General features: G+C 44.5%; 1 protein-coding gene across 2 annotated transcripts in view; it reads right to left on the bottom strand.

The window, feature by feature from the left end:
- Positions 1–19,978, bottom strand: part of LOC112570076 (probable 3-hydroxybutyryl-CoA dehydrogenase) — a 28,146-nt gene extending 8,168 nt beyond the window's left edge. The window contains exons 1-2 of one of the 2 annotated variants that reach the window (XM_025248293.1): positions 19,736–19,978; positions 1,356–1,447 (exon numbers count right to left, since the gene is read on the bottom strand). The gene's annotated coding sequence lies outside the window, so the exon portion shown is untranslated. Of the gene's footprint in view, positions 1–1,355; positions 1,448–5,278; positions 5,538–19,735 lie in introns of those variants that run through there. The other variant, XM_025248294.1, reaches the window with a different exon arrangement.

Genomic DNA, 19,978 nt, shown 5'->3' with positions numbered 1-19,978 from the left:
ACAGGTGTCATATACTGAGAGAAGGGATTTTATTTGATTTTCGTTACAGTGATAACAATCGTTTAAACCACTACGCTACCGGGCGCCTCTTAGATAAGGGAAATAAGTTCACTAACCTATGTACAAGTACGTCTTTGCCTGCGTTAATTTCTGCCGCTAACTTCCAGTTGCTATATTACTGCTATATTAAACGTCTCGTCGGTCTCGATCTCTGGTATGATTACGACGACTATATAAACGTCTTGAACTTGCCAAACCTGACCAAAAACAGCAATACAAAAATACAGAGACAGTATATGTATAGGCTGCTAAATTCAAACTTATTATCAACTTTCAATCTGTTGCTTCGTTTGAAACAAACATACATTATTTATGCGTGGCGTCTGTGTAGGCTGTAGCGAAATAGTGAAACATCCGTGTTCTTGATGTCCTTTCCTTTCTTGACAGGCTTGACTGCACGCTCATCAACGGGTACACAGCTTTTTGAGTGAAGCGTACGTCGCTCGCTTAATTGCTCTCTTCCCCCTCCCACCCCATCTCAAAATACACCTTTGTCCACGTTTGTTTTACGTAGTTAAAAATGTCACAATTTCTTCTGCGCGATATTTTTTAACTTTCTGTGTAATTTGTTGTGTAACCTGCTGTGATATGTAATATAGCAGATATACGTGACTTACTCGTTCTCGCCTTTTTGTTTTGTATTAACATTTTGTATTAGAAGGTCAAGTTGTGCCACCCAGTAACACCATAGAAAAATCAAAAACAAACAGGTTCCGGGGAAACGTACACAATCTATGTCCGAGGGCGAGACAATCAAAGAGAATGTTTTTTTCCAAAGATGGTAGGGGGTCAAACAAACTGTGTGGATTTGATAAGGTTTCAACCACAACCACACGCACGCACACATAAACACAGTTTGTGTGACACTATGAAGCAGCTGATTTATTTCTTGAGTAGAGATAAGGACGCAGCCTTTGTGAGATATGCAAGCAGGAGGTCAGAGTAAATGAGGAACTGTCATCGATCCTCCAATGTACCTCAGTGACCTTCAAACCAATGTTTAGCGCATTTCTCCGAGGGTTGGCAAATTGCTCTCAAATAGCTGATCAGCGAATTTACTGCTCCTTGCTTGTGCTTCTCATATTCTATATTACCAACAGCGTTCTGAGTTCGAGTTGCCTGTAAAGGTGTGAGAAGTACAGCTCCATTTTCTGACTGCCAAGGATGGCTCGCCTGTTGTAGTTACAGCACAGAAGTGTGGTCGGTACACTACAAGAACTATAGTCATGCACTTCATGACAATGGTTTGGTCAGGTACCGATGGCATACATGTACACTTTATAATGTTCACTTACACTCTGTTATGCATGGGTCGCCACTTGGTTTTAGTCGGCGGGCGAAGGGGGCACCGATTCTTTTTCTCCCCACGGCCGCCACGAGATGAACTCTTAGGCAATACAAATAAATCAAAATAAAGAAACATTGCAATATGACAACTAAATTAAAAGTAATACACTCATTGACCCAAGAATAGTTTAATAATTTTTTAAAAAGTTAAATGTTCACGACCATGAGTCACAACAGTAAGTACAAAGCTATAGGGGGTTTCCATCCTTAGTAGTGTCACAGCTGTACACAGCCCTGACGAAAGAACAGGTTCGTGACATGGAATGAAATAAATTGATCTGAAAATTGACAAGAAAAATAGAAATAAAAATTATTATTTAACTTCAACTGAATCTACCTTGATATTTGTTTGTTCAAAGGCTTTAAAAATACTCTTATTAACTGAGCATGCGATCGTGACATTAACAATGTTTATAGTAGCAAAATTAAGTCAGCGTTGTTGTCCGTGAACCCAGGGGTAGTGCTTCCTGTGTATAAGTGTGGAACTTTCTCCCACTTAGGAAGAAGAGAGAAAGGTGAGGCTGGTATGTGGTCCATCCATCCTAGGGGTCCGCCCTGACTAGCCCCTTCCCCATCCTCCAACGCCGCCCCTCCGTCCTCTCTCACTTCCCGGGGTTCGTTTCCCTGCTGGTTATAATTGGTCATTGCAAATACGCCCTCGGATGACGAGGCTTTCCTGTAATATATATATACTGAGAAACTAGCTAGAACATAGGTTTCCTGAAGTGTCATTCTATGAAAATAATACTTTTCCCTGACATTAATCATCACTTTAAAAAAACAAACAAACAAACAAACCAGGCCACTTTTGCGACTGTCCAGTTCGCCTAATGGTAGAACCGGCCTGAGGGGATGTACAGGGAGGCCTGACGTTGACATTGTAGGCCACCGACTGCAGGATGCACTTTTACAGATCGAGGTTTCCTGACACCATGACATCTTTTTAACGAACTGAGGACGTTAATGCGCTGTCATCTCAACAGCACGGCACAAATTAAAGCATGGTTGACAGGTTCAGGGAAGTGAGGGCAGTCGCTGCTGTTATTATCAGCTGCACTTTTGATTGTAATTCAACTAGAGGAAGTCAGGTGCCAGGTCTACACAATAGTGTTGTTTGACAAACTCATCTGGAAGTACATGACATGTATTTGTAGTATGTCACGTATGTCAGACAAATCACTGTCTCTCACACACACACACGCACAAAGAGAGACTGGTGATGTCGAGATAAAACTGTCACTACCCACGATAGTTACATCTGAAGAATGAGAATCTGTTTGTAAAGAAACATTTGCAACCTGAAATAGTTTTTCAAATGAATTGTACACAATGGCTACATATCTTTCATCTTTTATGGCATTCTATATTTGGTGCGTGTGTGTTGTGTGTGTTCTGTAAAATGCCACGAGCCTGCCCATAGGACCGGGCTATGGCAATATATTACTTCACTGTTTATTATTATATGCACTCCAGCAATCTCAGTCGTGTACACTGAATGAAGGGCTGAAAATATAAACATTGAGGGAGTGTAAGAACACGGATAATAAGCATAAGATTTCAGTAATTATCCGGGTACGGCTGCAAGGTTATGGAGAGGGAGAAGAGTGGTGGGGGAGAGTAAAAAAAAAAAACAACAAAAAACACAACTGATGTTGTTAACGAATGATCGACAACGTGGTTCCCACCAGCCCAGCGTGGTCTCATTAAAATCAGTCTGCTAGTTAACCTGTGGGTCGCTATGACAGGCGAACTGGGATGTTAAGAGTGCAACCAAGATACAAATCGAGGCTTGTAAGCTCCATAGGTGACCTCGTGCTTCGCGTTGCTCTGAATGTCAGTAAGGAAGCACCTACCTGTCAGTTGTCTTGGTTACACCCGTTCTGAAAGCGTAAGGGCGACGGTCATCTCACATTCAGGGCAGACAAACTTTCCAGGCCCCTTGCATTAAATGTCATCGTTTATTATTTGTCCAGTATGTAATAGTATGCTTACATGTTACAATTCAACCAGCAATATTTACATTTCGTTTAGTAGCTTAATACAGACGGCAAACGTTAGGGAAAATGCACACTAGGATTTACAACACTGAGTGAGATGGACATTCTAGAGCTGTGTACACCCGAGTGGTCAGTAAATGAGGGGAAATGACATAAGCAGGTCAAACTATTCACACCACTTCCATAGGAAGGGTCACCAGTGCACGTGACAATCTTGACAGATTAGATAAACGAAGAGTAAAGACAATAAAAGGTTTATATCATTCATCCTAATGCATGTGAAGGAAAGGAAACTGCCATCTTTCCAAAAAATAAACCCCTGGTAACGAAGGAACTGAAATGTGTGTTGAATAATAAACAGCGCATATTCCAGACTGGTAGTGCGCATGATAAGAAGCTATCGAACAGGGAGATGCAGAATGCCATTAGGGAAGCAAAGAAAAGATACAAGGACAAAGTCGAGTTGCAATTCAACAGACGAGACCTCGGGGCTGCATGGCATGGTATTAAGTCTAAATTCTCTGTTTAGCATATGGTAAACCCTCTTTTTTTAAATAAAGGGGAACCTATGGGCGTTGATGATCGTTATCTGTTTAATTTTTTTATGCCAATATTTTGACACTAAAACAGTCGCCGGTCCCTGAGCACAGGTTGGTGGTTGCCCAGTCCTCAGTCACAGATCTTAGGCGAGTAAATGTTAACAAGTCTCCGGGTCCAGACAGGATTTGTGAATGCACCCTCCATTACTGTGCCGACCAACTTAGCGGAGTTTTACATCTATTTCGGCTTTCTGGCAATATTCCCGCTATTTGGAAACTTTCACACACTGTGCCTGCTCCAAAAACCACCTGTCCCAGTCAACCCAACTTCAGACCAGTCGTTCTTACATCACTTATCATGAAAACACTTGAAAAAATTGTAAGGAGCAAGGTTGTGACCGCTGTTGATCAATATCATGACCCGCTGTGGTTTGCCTACAGAACTGAATGATGCTCAGCTGTTGAGGATAAACACTCCATACAAACATGTAGACAAACCCAGACCTCATGCCAGGCTTCTTTTCTTCTGCTGTACAAACTCACTTCTTAGCGGAGAGTTTAGTTTCAGACTTCCATCTGTCTCACCAACCAATTCTCTGGATTCTGGACATTTTAACAAACAGGCAGCATGGAGTTCTCGTTAATGGTCTTCTCATAGTCTGTTATCACCTGTACAGGTTCCACTGAAAGCTACTGCTCGTCTCCACTACTGTTCATACAATATATTAACAGTTGAAGAAGCAATACGGATAGAAGCTTATAATATTTGCTGCAGACTCTACCTTGCTGACACTTTTGTATGAAAATAAACATGTTCATAGTGGCGCTCTTCCTGACTTTGTATGACTGAAAAGGACAAGACATGATTCTCCGTTCGAGCCAATGTCTGTACCTACAAAAACTCAGGTCTTTCTCCGTCAGCTCTGTCATTTTCACTCGGTTCTATCAGTCCTTCGTTAAAAGTCTCATCATATTTTCTTTCATCGCTGGTTCGATGACCTCAGTCGACCATTACAACATGACAGCTTTCTAATAGTCCTAGAGAGGTATTTTAGACGCGATTATAAGTAAACGATTGTTTTACAACCCAAACTTTTTAGCGGAAACGATTCAGAATATCAGCATGTATCAACTTATCGTTTCACGTGTCTTTTCATTTAATTTAAGCACTAGTTTAGAGTTGTTTTTTTCTATGGATAAAGTTTCTGGCACGAGTCCACAGCTAGTGTGCGTGCATCAACAGTAAACTTGCCCGAGACACATCGTACTAGCTTTCAAAGCATGCATTTATACAAAACATTTTCGGTTGAAATGTAGAAAAAATAGTCTGCTTACAGCTACGAGTCGCTCGACTCTGAGCCGACTGCACACGCAAACACAAAATCAGACGAGGCTGGTCTCACAAGTCAGCTCTTGAGACTTGCTGTCACCTGTCTGAGTCAGCGGTCCATTAGACATGTAAGTTCATGCTCCGAAAGGTTACTGAGCAAATAATTCTCTACAAGCCAGCACCTGGCTAAGTAAAAGCAGATGTTACGCACATTATATATATACGCTGGACTCTATGGACCACCCAGCTCTTGTCAATCGTTTTCAATCCACCTCACCCGACCACTCTCTCTGTTGAGTACTCCACTGTTCGACGAACTCCATTTGTTGCATTTGATTGAAGTTTTGTCAATGACACTCGATAGTGTTGGTCAAGGGAGGTCAGAGTGAAGGCATGATACTCTGTGGATAGTATTTCCAATGTAGGTCTGCCACGTGGTCAGATTGTGTTCTGTCAGTGTTCCCGCTTCAAGGTGAGTTATACCGGTCACAGGGACAAATGTTGAAGTGCTAGCTCGGCACAATCGTCGACCTTTTAGTTACTATCCAAACATGATAAACACTTTATAAAGCCTCAGTAGATTTTAGTGCTAAGAGGTAACTAAATAAATAAATGTCATTACATAACCCAATAGCCGAAGGGCTGAGGGAATTTAGTCATTCATGATATGGTTATCATTTACTGTTGGGTGGACAGAAGGTTTTAGGCCGAACCAGACCATTTTGCTGTGAAATCGGTTTGCGGAGTCTTTACATATCTAGTGGCAATTAAGGTGGTCAGAGAAGAGACTGGGTCATGAAGATCCTGTTTTGATATAATTCAATGAACATCAGTCGGATAAAAATAGTACTTTTGAGGGAGATACGTAGACGCGAAGATTTATGAATGATAAACATCAGACTGTTGTCAAGTGCCGAAGCGTCTACTTCGAAGTGCCCCAGAGTCTCATTGTATTGGCAAAATGTATTAGCAACATGTATTGAGAAGCAAGTGGCCGGGTGTTCACTTGGTATTGACCAAAGTTCCAGTGTACGAATGTTCACCCCGAATTCTAAAGGCTTTCTGTGACTATTATACACAACTTTGACAAACTTGGTTAGATGTTGACATTTGTCCTATTTGAAGAGGAACACACTGTATGCGAGTTATGATATATTACACAGAACACATCAAGGGAGAGAGCTGCAGCATGAGACCAGATCATGACCAATAATTAGCAGACCGATGGTACAGCCATCTGTGTCACGTGTCGGGGTTGCGTGGGCAATTAGGGGTGGGGGAGGGTAGAATAGAGGAGGCGGGTGTTAATGCTGGACGGAAGGTGTGCGACGAGACAACTGACCTTCGCTGTGCCAGATCACTGTGTCCGACTGCCGCAGTGACAGCAAAGGTCAAAGAGCATGTGACACAAAGAGGATCTGTGCGCCACTCAGGGACGGTGTTGTCATGCAGGGACTCAGCTCTTTCCCCCTCTGTTTGAAAGGAGTGTAGTGTCTGGAGCACTAAGGTCTCTCTCAAACACACACACAGAGGTCGTTGTGTGTCAGGATTAAGTCCTAGTTTCCGATTCTACTCATGGCGCGGGTGTAGAGTCAACGCACACGCGGAAACTTAATTTTTATCTACACAGTACACATTGTTTACACTCCCAGCACGTGACAAACACAACAGCACGAACACTGCACTGTCTCAGGGGATGAATGGGGTGGAACCGTTGGAGTGGAGGGGGAGGGGATCATATGTTTGCGATTTTGATGTCGTCAGCTTCAGCGGCTGTGCACGGTTATGAGTGGCACGACGCATCAGTGACACGTGATGCACGACAAGACGACAGTCGAGACGCATGCGCAGGGAATTATTGTTTGGAGTATTTTTCTCGCAGACTCCACAAGACGATTGATAACCTGTGGTGTGGTGTTGGGTTGTTTGTTCATCATGCAGTACATTGGCTCCTTGCCCAGTTCCCGTTCTCCCCCTCAGAGTACAGCGCTGCATCAAACGTGTACACTCAAACTTGAGAGAGTGGAAGAGCGAGGAAGCGGCCATGTCGTGCGATCGTCAGATTGCGAAAAGTACCTCACATACAGAAGAGTCACGACAAGCATGGGAGAGAACTGAGCATTCTGTCACGACACGCAACTGTTGCACCTCTCGTTGCTAAGCCTTAGCCGCGCCCTGCGAGTCCCGCGCTCCACCCTTCCCCGTGGCAGGAGGGCGTCGGCAGCTCAACTGTAGGACGAGTGAAGTCTCTTGACAATGAGTGATAAAAAACATCCACCGATTAGTGTACGGACAACGTTAATTATACACACACGCATACACAAACAAAGAAGATGGAGAGAGGTGGCAGACAGGAGCAGAAGAAGGGTGAAGAGAGAAAGAATCCGATGACTATAGCGTCCGGAGTGTTGAGGACCCAGTTTTCTTGCCAGTGCTGTAAACATGCCAACCGGAAACTGACCGTACCCACAGCGTTGACACTTTCATTCCCTCCCTTGGTCCCTTGCATGCCATGCGACTGTTGACTCGGCATTAATCAGTTAGCAGAAGGCTAAATATTCCATCATCTTCTTCTGAATATGCAGGCAGAAGTCTTGGTGCCAACGACGCTTATGGTGCGTTGCTGTAGTGAAGAAAAGATGGAGGTAATAGTGCCTCGTAATTGCCACTTGATTGATTGCTGTAGACTGTAACAACTTACAGACATTGCTTCGTCTAGCATACTAAGCCGACAGCATGGAAAAAAGTACTAGCCTGGTTTTTTTTTTTCTTATTCAAACGGCATATTGTGCAGCCTTTGCTTATGGGATTAGAATATGTAATGGTCGCGCCCGTGCGAGAAAGAGTTATAGAGAGAGTTTAGCAGTTTTCTACAAAGTGGCAAATACAAGTTGGCATTGAAAGCGACGAAGATTCCGAGAGAAAGAAAAAATGAGAGAGGGAGAAAGAGGAGAGAAATTGCGTCATTTCCGATTTTAGACTCTTCACTTGAGTCGGTGCCACACTTCTGCTAGAGAGTAGCGCATTCCACGCATTGCTAGGCGCTACATCAAGGCATTCCGTGAACTCTTACAACTGTCTACGAGTCTGAGACAGACTGAGGGGTTGGAGTGGGGGGAGATAGTGAGAGTACCCCCCATCATTCTACTCCACCCACTAACTTTTTAGACTTCAAACTTGAAGCAAGAGAGAGGAAACGATGAAGAAAAGTTAAAGGGGCTGGGGGAGCAAACACAGAAGTTTGGGACACTACTGCGACTCTGTGAACATTGCGTATCACCCTCGGTAAACATCGTCATTGTTGTAGTTCTTACAAAACAACATTATTTTTATGGAGTGCATGCATGTTTCCAAACATACAAACAGCGAGACTGTAGTATGATCTTTATCTGAGGAGCAGCGACAACAATCAGAACAGCGCACTACCAGAAATGTTGCTGGCCGTGAGCACCGCCAACATCTACTTTTAGCTCCGTATGTTCTTTTAATTACATCTGTCGATGTCTGGAACTGTTTACCCTGCTTCTGTGCTGCTTAAAGTGTAAATTCTGTAAATATTCCAAATACCACATTAATTAATTCATTAGTCAAAACACAGGTTTGTTTTTAAGGTGGTTCAAGCTATCTGCTATGGACATTAGAAATTCCGTAAACAGAAGTCTGTACACACCGTCTACAATAATTAAAATAACACTTATGTTATTTAGTCTGTCCATCCATCCATACATGCATACATACACTCGTCCACGTGCATATTCGCGGACTGCATCCCATGAGAAGATGCGGTCTGTTGAATCAGTCATAATGAAGTTCGCTAGCAAGGGGTCGTCATTAAAAATTACTGCATTCAAATCATTGACTGTCCCGTGTCACGTGCTCCGTTTGGCTCCTCCCCTTTCTCTCCATTCACTTCCTTCAGATCGGAATGGCTGCCGACAGGTTCTAAGTGGAGCCCAAGAAGGCAGGGCAGATGCTATTTTTGCAGCTTCCGCCTGGCATACCTGGCAAAAGTAGAAACATCCAGCATGCCGACCCTCTCACCTTGCCACCGAGCGTTTGAGAAAACTTGACTTGGCTTTTTTTTTTTTTTTTTTTTTTTTTATAAATTTCAAGAACGGACGTAGACGCTGATCTCCGTCTGTTATAATAATGATTCCTCTAAACACAAAACTCACAACTTCTGCTCAACCTATTCATTTTCGTTCGCAGCTTTAGAGAAAACTTTTCTCTAGCCTCTGACATAAAAGCTTTTGACTGTAACCATCAGAAAAGCAGTTTGAAGACATATGAAAACTGTGTCTTAGGCCTTAGCATGCCACATTTAGGAGCAAAGACGGTGCATCCATATAGAAATTCTTTGTCCATTATCGTTATTTCTTTGCTTAATTGCTTTAAAAAATCTGTTTCACCGGCACTTTTTGGAAAAAAAAAAAACCCTTTGATCTTAAAGCTAAATATGGACACAATATGAAAAAGCTTCATTTTATATTTCTTTTATAGCGCGTGGACACGCACACACGCCGAGACAGAGACAGATTAATGTCTAAAAAGAAAAGAAGAATAATTTATTTCCTTCCCTCTTTGTCTTTCAGCAGCTAACGTTCTTTCGTAATCACTGCATGATCAGCATGTTGTTGATGTTCGCTTTCTTTTTACTTATCTAAATTTGGACAGCTAGAGATAGACAAACTCATTAATGTCTGATGTTTGCATGCGAAGCCTCGATTCGGGACTCAAGCCTCTTCATGTGTACAATCGCGGCGGGTCGGGACAGGTCAGCGGGCAAGCCACTAGACCGGCCAGAACTCGACGTGTCCGAGCAAGCCAGTACATGTACTGTGGTCGTGATCTGCACATGGCGACTTCTACCTGCACTGACAGTTATGATTACTGTCAGTATGTGGAAACAGCCTCTGAAAGGTCATTAAATGGTCAAATAAACTAATTCTTAGACCTGACCTGGGAGAGGGAGAGAAAGAAAACACATACGAGAGAGAGAGAGCCCTGCAAACACTGAGACTTGAGACGAGGGAAGGTTCGAACTCTCAGTCGGACGGTTGGACGCTGCTGTGGCTGGTGCTTCGAGTGCATGAACCAGATGCAGGCCGCCGTCAGGTATTGCCAGTTGCCATCACATTCCTCCAACGCGCTGCTGCATACCGTCTGCAGCAGCTTCTTTGCGCAGGTAAAAAAACAGTAAAGTGGAAACAGTAGAGAGAGATTATAGTGGAGAGACAGTAGAGTGAATACAGCGGAGTGGATCCAGTAGTGGGATGACACTACAGTGGATGAAGAGACCATAGCTCACATATGCACCCAGCACTCCCCTGTCCGTCCCTCCCCAGCCACATTCCCCACTCCTCAGCAGGTTACTGTCCGCCGCAGGTCCAGGAGGGTCCATGGGCCTCGTTACTTGCGGTGCATAGACATGTAGACAGTGTCTGTCTATGGAGCGCTGGCTGGGGCACGCCGGAGTGCCCGGGCTACCGGCTACAGAGTGAACCAGTTGTACCACTCACTCCTGCTGCGCCGTGCCACCACTGACACTTCAAGGCGGAACTCGGGTTTTTTAATTGCAGGTCCTCGTCGACCCATCCTCTTCATCCCTTTCTCTTTTAAGCAAAGAAACGCAGTCTCACATCTGCCTGCATTTATGTGCACATACGTAAGCAATACACGTGTGCATGCTCTCTCTCTCTCCACACACACACAGGCAAGTAAGTTCAGTCATAGGGAGCACAGGAGAGAAGGAAAAAAAAAAGTTGAAGGCAGAATGAGATAAGCAGTGTGTGTGAGAGAGAGAGAGGGATAGGTCGGGGGAAGGGGCCGAAAAAACACTACACAAGTTTCAGTCGCAGGTGGCTTAAGAAGAACATGAGCTGTTGCCAACGGCTGTTTGCTAGTCCCATCTCACTAAGCACTCTTTTCTCACCGCCAAAAGTTCTCAGTTGCGGTCGTCCTGAAAGCAGCTTTCACCACACCATCATCATCACCATCACCAACATTGTCCGGTCACATTGCATCCGCTTTTTCACGCTCTTCACAGTAGTTACTAAAATGACTAAAGGGCTCGGGATAATTTTTTTTCCTCTGCTCTAGTTTCAACCAGCTCTCATTTTTATCCATCCTTTTTTTTTTAACTCCACCTGGCTGCCTTCCTTGTATGTTTTGTGTTGTGCAAATTGCAGTGCAAAGAATGCATGTCTAGATAACTTCCGCCAGTCGATGTACAACACTGCGGCAGAGAGGAAACAACCTGCCAAAGCTTCAAGTCCCTCTTCAAAAGCCGCAAATGATATTCACTCTGCCCATGCACGAATGCAACTCATGAAAACGCCTTCATTTTTTTTTTTCTTTACTCATAGATTATTTAAATATTCAAGACACGTATTTGCGCTGTGCTCTTTACAGACCGAGTGGAGTCCTACACTTGACAACCGATAAAAAGAAAAAAGAGATAACTCGTTTAACTGTAATATTCATGAACAGATAACTCGACAATTAATTACTGAAGCTAAAACTCTTTCCTCATAGGTTTAAAAAAACAAAATTTTACAGATGCATAGTTATGGCAGGTTATTTAAAATAATGTTTATTCAATCGCCCAATTATCGACGAAAAGAAACCTGAATTCGACAAAAAGCAAACCGTTTGTAAGTTTGAGGTTTTGTGGTTAATGACACAGTCTGTGACTACTATTTTCATTTCATGCATGACAGGTTTTCAGGAAGCGATAGGTTTGGACCAGAAATAGTAGTCATACGCTGACCCTCGTGCGCCTCGCTTCCCGTCAGACCACCGCCCGTTTGTCAATGTGACACATCAGTAGCTTGCCGCCGTCTATCCCATAATAATTCTCATTACGTTGACCTATACAGTTTGCTCTGGTGAAGAGATTGCTTCCTGTGCTGTGATGTTGTGCTTCTGAAAGAATGTGCTACGCGTTCATCGAAGCTCAGGACCATGGAAAAGTGTGTTGACGGAGAAAGGGTTAACTCGGCACTCGCAGGGTCACATATACCACAGACCCCTCCGACACTTGGAGTATATGTGCTGATAGGGTTCAGTGGTGGTGGGGCTCACTGAGCTGAATGGCTCAGCTCGATCCTGCATGCAGTCGAACTGTTTTGTAGGATCCCATCTAGAACATGTCTGATCACACTGACCTTTGACTTGGTCAATATTTCAGCAGGGCAGTTGAGGTTTGGGAGGGAAAATCGAGGAGAGATGAGGGTCAAATGAGATTCTGCTGTCAGCGGTATCGTGGCGCCGGGTCTGGTCTGAGATGCACGACTTGTTTGTTACATTTATTAACCAATTTCGATCAGTTTCGTGAACTGAAGTGCAGCGACAAACACAAATTTTGCTCCACACCCTCCCCCATTGGACTTGTAAGCGGGTGTTACTGTATGTGCAGCCATGCTTAAAGTGCACTTGTGTAAAGGTGCGCTCACATTTGATGGATATGCGTGCATGTGTTCTCCATACACGTGTGTGCTTAGCCTTATTATCTTATTCGAAAAGCTGCATCCACGTTGACAAGCCGCCACGAAGCCATCCTCCGACACTACAGGATGCACGAGACACGGCGCCTCCTGGATGGAGGGAGGAAAGAGGACCGGCACCAAACTTCGTTTCCTCCTGAAGGGCGCGTCGCTTGGAGTCATCGTCGCCTCGTAGACGACCGATTATTGCAGTTTACTACGCGCCGTTAGGATGGGGATGGGGATAGGGATGAGGCATCCAAGGTCGCAGAGGGATCCTTGACCGTCTTGGCAAACTCTTTAAGATGTCCCCCCCGAACACCCCACCAGTACGCTACCCCCGTCATTCCCCTCGCCTGTTCGAAACTCGTACAACGGCACAATCGATACAGACTGTCGGAAAACAAGATTCCATTCCATCCAAAGCTCTGTGCGCCTGTGTCTGTGTGTAGGTGCGTGTCTGGGACAGCAATGAAATGCTTTTTAAATGTTTTAATCTCTGGTTCTGTCTTCCCTCTCTGTCCGTATCTGTCATCCTGTGTTTTTCTCTCGGAATGGCTTCACGATGTCCCATGTGCAGGCAGTCTGAGTGCACGAATGCCACTCATCATGTCCGTGTCGTGCTGTGGCTCGGTGTGTCCATGTCATAACTTGTCAAACACTTACAGGCACTTGTCTTGTGCAAGCCTCACCACACGGAGCGCCAGCCTCTAACCTTTGCTTGGCCACCATGACTAAGCAGACGTTCTGACATTCAGATACACCAGATCGATACAAATGTAGACGAGAAAGACGTTTTCCTTCTCCTTCGACACATTGCCGGCAATTGACATTAACCTCGTCGTCAGCTTAACAATCGCTTTCTGATGTTGATGAAGCAGAAAGTGCTGTGTATATAGAACGTTAGAGTCTTCGTCTAGAAATGCGCTCTCATGAAGAACATCGACACATTCCCACGTGAAAGAAGGTTAGAAGTAACCAACAGACCAATTGAAAAAAAACCAGGAACCAAATTCTTTGACAGAAAACCTTGCAGGAGAGCAAGACACACTCCGCGGCAGTGCCAACCCGCGTGTCTGTGTTTTCAGAGAGGTCAGCGGGGTTAACCTGCTCCACACTTAACGATGTTCAAGGGCTGAGAAACGCTATGGCGGTCAATATCTGAGGCTACTTGTTGATCCCTTCGAGCCATGCGTGTTGCATTAACACTCTCGAGATCGGCCAGCAAAGTTTTGATGTGCCAGGAGGGCCATTTGCCATCTTGAACTGTCTCCAGCTAGCCACTCACATTACGATGACCTGCACTCTCTCAGGTGTGCCATCGTTGATCTTGGCCGCACTTTAGCTCGTGTGCTTGTGTGTGTGCGTGTGGGTGGGGGTGGGGGTGGTTGGGGTGGGGATGGGTGGATAATAAAACTAAACAATACCTTCGATGATGACTCCATCAGACGGTGGTTTGCTCCATGATGCGCTGCGCCCGATTTACTACCTCCTGCGAGGAACTTCAAAAAGAATTTTATTTGCACTCAAAATTGTTCTTATCTACAATGGCTGGTGACCAGAATACTGTTTTCATCGGCGACATGACACACCATTTTTCTGATAAGCACTCTACGGTATCATTGCCATCGTCAAACTCATAAGAAGTGGTGGCCGCTGCCAGTGGTGGGGACTGCGACTACATCGTCGATATGCCGTGACGTAAGCAAACTTTGTCCGAAAGATGGAGAGACATGAATTTTGATGAGACGTTATACATCGATGATGTCTTTTTTAAAAAAAAATCCTGGCTGGTCAATTCTATAAAGGAAGTGTAGTTATAGTAGACAAGATGCTCTTGTATGCTTTGGATGAGGGTGTTATCTTGGTTGGTCCTGGCTCAGACAGAAGCAGGCAGGTCACAATGTGGAAGGCCACTAGTGAACTATAGTGAACACCAATCAATACCTTGGCACCTGATTGTAAGAGGCAACTTAATGTGGGGCGCCGCTGACTGTCGGAAAATGCCTCCAGCTTTTTGTCAGATGTATACTGCAAGTAGCCACAGCTCTCCGGGGAATGAGAACAGTCTTCCCCTCCCCCGACGGCGAGAATTGTGACGGGGAGGAAGGGAGTCGGGGCGGGTCAGTGGATGCAGGGTGGCTGTGACGAATGACCGGTCGCAAGGGACATTTGTAGGCTTTTCTGACATCACCATCCAGTGGCTGATATTTACAACGGGCATGATGTTTGGGGATAGATAAGTTTACTGAACTGGATCTTTATGGAAGACAGTCACGAGGACTTGTGCTCTGTCTCACTCTCACGCACACGTATGTATGCTATTGCATAGGAAGATGCTCGGCTTCAGGGATGGAGGGCAAACTCTATGCTGACAGTAAACACACTCGCACATTACGGAAAAAAATGGTGTGTGTGAGTGCAGATGTGCACACGCACACACACATGTACGTACACGGTGGTAACATCACAACATATGTTTTTTTAGCTTTAAACAACAAATCAACACCTAACAAGAAAGATTACTCATTCAAAATGACTTCCCCGGTTATCGCAATCACAAGAAATTATGTAATATTCTCAATAAGATAAACGTCATAATCATATTGCAAAGTCTGCAAGTCAGCAATTATTAATTAAGAATTATTAATTCAAATTATTATTTATCAAAGTTTTATACACTACTCCAAAATGTCAAGGGCTAGAGAAAAATTTAAACTTAAATTAAGCTGAAATAGTTCTCTCAACACACTTTAAAAACATGGCACACTGCATTGTCTTTAACTGTAAAGATGGCGGCAAGCCCTCACATTCTACAAGTGTCTAGAGTCTAGACAATTTTAATTGTCTTACAAGGAGAAGGGGGAAGACACACACACACACACATCAATTACAGCTCTCTTAATATCTGGTTATGAAGAAAAAATGATACCAAGCTAAAAAAATCTTCGAGACAAAGTCTGTAACATAAAAAATGTAATAATCAAGATATAGTCTTCACTAAACAATCACACCATCCAAAGTCAAATAGCAACAAACTGTTAGAATTAAAGTAGGATAACAGAAGAAAATATAAATGATATAATGAACAAAACATGTAAACGGTACTCTGGAATATAGGAAAAGTGCAACATAAGGGATCTGACAACCTTCACACTACACCACTACTACGGGTGTGGCAGGCCTCCTCGCCCTCTCCACCCTCCCTTCTCCCTTACTTACACCCTTATCCCCCTAAGTGCGCAGTCTCCTGTAGTTGTGACAGCCTGTGTCACCCTCAAACTCAACAACAGCAAAGTAAAGCACTGGAATCAAGGGTGAGCTGAGTGTTGCTGTACATGTACTGAAATCACCCCTACTTACTTGTTCTTACTGACTTTGTTTGACAGCGGTCCACTGTGTTTTTAAAACGCACGACAGTCACGGACAATTAAGAAAAAAAATGCAGGTGCAGTGTCAAACAAACCTTCCACAGAACCTGAGCACTACGCATGTGCAAGCCTTGGGTAGTGTAATTACTGTTTACAGATTGTTTAGCGAGGAGCATTTCAGCGGGGGTGAAACTACTCTCATTCAATCTCACTCTCTATCTGATCGGTCCTTTGCTGACGACGTTCAGCTGTATACCAGCTGTTCTCCTTCTCAGGCACACACTGGTATTCAGAGCATCCAAGATTGTATTTCTGATAGTAAACAATGAATGACCCACAACAAGTGAAAACTAAATGAAAAAGATTTAATTTTTTTTTCAAAGAGAAGAGCCAAAGTTTACCATTCACTGCCTGTGTCTGTAGGCGATGCTGTTGTTCCTTTTGTTACTTCAAACTAACTTAGCTTACATAATGTCTGCTGACATGTCTCTTTATGAACATGTTTCTCACAACTGTCGTTCTGCGTTCTATGAGCTCCGAAAGATCAGCTCCATTCGTCATACTCTGTTCATCTCAACTACATCTGCTCATTTGTTCTGTCTAAACTAGACTACTGCAACTCTCTTCTTGCTGGCTGTCCACAGTACTCATCTTTATGTTGCTCAGTGTGCCTATACCTACCTCACTGTCCACTGGCTGTTATCTTTCATTTATCACTATTGGTTTGCGCAGAGAGTGCAATCTATCTTGGTGGTGTTGCTGCGCGTTATAAGTTCCCATTATTATTATTAAAACGGGATTCAAACAAACATGACCTCAACCTTTGACACCACTTGGCTGTGTTTGACACCAGTGGATCGTGATTTACACCAGGGGATTGTGACCAGGCTCGGAGATGATTGGAGAGAAGTTTCCTGAAGGCTGGAAGGTGAGCCTGTCATTCAGTGGTTGTCGGAGCGATTTGAGACTGCGGACAGCGCTGAACTACGCCCTCTGTCTGTCTGGACGGCCCCAAATGACAAGCCACCAAGATGACCAGTTTATCAGGTTAACAGCTCTAGGCAACAGAACTATCCCCACAGAACGTCTGAGAGCAGAATTGAGAATGTCATCACATGTCAACGCCAGCCAGCAGACCATCTTCAAGTGTCTTCATTGGTATAATCTGTAACAGACTGCTGCCGTCCATGTTTCACTAATGTAGGCTCTTGTGCAGTGCTGGACATGGCAGCGGTAGGGCTCTCTCCTTAGTCTCCTAATTAATCCAGATTCAATAATTGCAGACAACCAATGTGTCGGAGACCAGCAAACAATCTGTCTATGGCTGCTTTAAGGAGCCAAACAGCTTGTGGTGGTTCCCTGTTGGTCTGTGCAAGTTTATCCTCTTAATTGAACTCTTTGTCTCATTCATGGCGTTCTGGCTGACATCCGGTACAGAAACGAGATTGTGCAGTTTCTCATCATCAGATGTCTTGTAGACATGCGTCCAGGTTCCATGTCGCAAGAACACGCCACTCCTCAGTCGTGCTCTCCTTCCGGTAGCAGCAGCAAATTCATCAACTTGTTTGGCCATCACCTTCACCTAACTTGGATCCCATCAACTGGGACATCCCCGGCCACTGTCTTCGGGCCAACCTCTCACAGGCAGCCAACAAGCCCCAGGAGTGCCTGGCCGTCCTTCCAGCGACTCCGGTGACACTTGAGAAGGATACTTTGAATATGGAGCAGCAAATGGCGGCCACACACGTCTCGGACCGTGTCAAAGATCGATGACAGTTCCTGTGGCCGACTTCTTGATTTGGGGCATAGTTATTTGACTGTTCATATCTTGGAAGGGAATTATATTACGAACAAAATTCTTCTCACACTTAACTCAATTGATAATGTCAATTGATAAAATTCAAGTCTGTTACAGCATGACCAGTTACGATGGGTTTTTGTTATTTTCTAAGCCTCAACTTTTTGTGAGTAGTATATGAAAGTATATCGCATACAAAATACTTCCACCCCAGCAATACCACCATGGCACCCTCTACCCTACTTCACAAGCCCTCTAGAATGAAAAAGAGTGATTTTCACTGCTCGGGACATAACATCTTTCTTCTCTATATCTCTCTCTTTCTTTCAGACTCCATAATTTCGACATTTGCCTAAGACGATTTGCACGCACTGGCCTGCCAGGAAACGATGGCGATCAGAATGCTGCAGAAAGTTAACCCTCTCAGTGCTCGCTATTTGACAGTTTCCGGGTAGTACTGACATGAGAGTAATGAGGCGTTAAATTGGGAAGTGGGGAGGAAGAAAATGGTTGCGCACGATAGCTTCATAACTGTCCTGACCAACCTCGAGAGTCTTGTGAAACATCGGGCGAGAACTCCTCAGGTGAGATGATGCTGATGCCGTCAGGTGAGGCAGGTTCCACTTCTTTACCTGCCACGCTGTTGGCGCGATTAGCCTGGGAATAATCCTCAGCCAACTAAGCATGCGCAGTCCAACCCTCTCGCCTTCCCCTTCCCTCCCACCTCCCTTCTGTTGTGTACTGTATACCATCAGAGTGCAGTTAACCTGTTTCTAAAAGGGATGGAGGAGGGGGTAAGGAGACCTGGCAGCTCATTAAACAGACCTGCCCTCATTTCTATATTATCAAGGGATTTTTCTCCTCCAGGCTTCTGCAGATCAGCTGGCAAACACATGCACGTGCCCTGTACCCTGCTTACGTCACCGTGAACTGTTTTCTGTTGAAGGTGTAAGATGGGGTTATGGTGAAGGAAGTGGTGTAGATGAGCGCGTAATATACACATGCGTCACTTTGTCGGCATACGCCGCTTATAAATTCAGGTTCTTGCCCTCGGTGGCCATTGCCGAGTGGCAGGCAGAGGACACGGTCACGTGACGCGTGCACGTGCAAACTGTCGGCCATGCAGTGCAAAAGCTCGTTGATAGAAAAGAAGTGATTTATATATGATAGGGGTCACAGAGGGGTCGGCCACCCTAGGGACAAACAAGTGACATTTAACTGACACATTTTGAGATGCGTGTCAAATTCAAATTAAACCGACAACAATAAAAATCCTAAACTCCACCGTGACATTTAAGCAACAATATACAATATTTAAGCAACAATATAATCTGTTAACCGTTTGTGCCTGCTTTCGATCGACTATATAATATATATCCCAGATGTTACACTGATCGAAAAGTGCAAGGCAATGTTTCATTTCTGTTCGATATCTGCAAAAAAACTTGCCTTAGAAGTAGATTTTACAGACACCGATAACGATCACTCTCCGCGAAGACGGTGTTGTTGTGTGGTTTTCAACACCAAGACATGAGATTTTTTTTTAATTTACAAGAATACATCCCACTGACTCTATTTTTCCTGGAGGATAGCCAACAAAGAGAAAACGGAAGCATAGCGCATGAGCATAGATCGTGGAAGAGAAGATGGAGGGTGGATGGGTAGACAGATCGAATTTCGAGTGCCTGAGGGAGAAAGAGATTGTCAAATGTGTCAGAAAATCTGTGCGCATGTTAATATATATGTTATGTGTGCTCTCGCGTGCAATGAGCATGGCGGGGAAGGAGGTGTGAGGAGACGGTTACTCACCTCACGTTTCGCGGTAAGAGCGAGAAGATGAAGTCGTTGTGACCTGTGGTCGTGGCAGGGATGCAAGACTCACCCGTTCCCTGTCGGGTCACAGACACCTGTACCCACAATCACCCATCTCTCTTCCAGCGGGAGTGCACTGGTTGCTGTCAGTGGCAACCTGGCAGGTGTGCGCACACAACGGCACATCCCAGACAATCACCTGCCCTGCATCATTGCCATCTTGCCACGTTCAGCACAGTG

The sequence above is a fragment of the Pomacea canaliculata genome, linkage group LG8 (genome assembly GCF_003073045.1).
Source record: "Pomacea canaliculata isolate SZHN2017 linkage group LG8, ASM307304v1, whole genome shotgun sequence".
In the NCBI taxonomy this organism is placed as follows: Eukaryota; Metazoa; Mollusca; class Gastropoda; order Architaenioglossa; family Ampullariidae; genus Pomacea; species Pomacea canaliculata.
The sequence above is the reverse complement of the archived record's forward strand: the minus strand, read 5'-3'. Positions and strand labels throughout refer to the sequence as shown.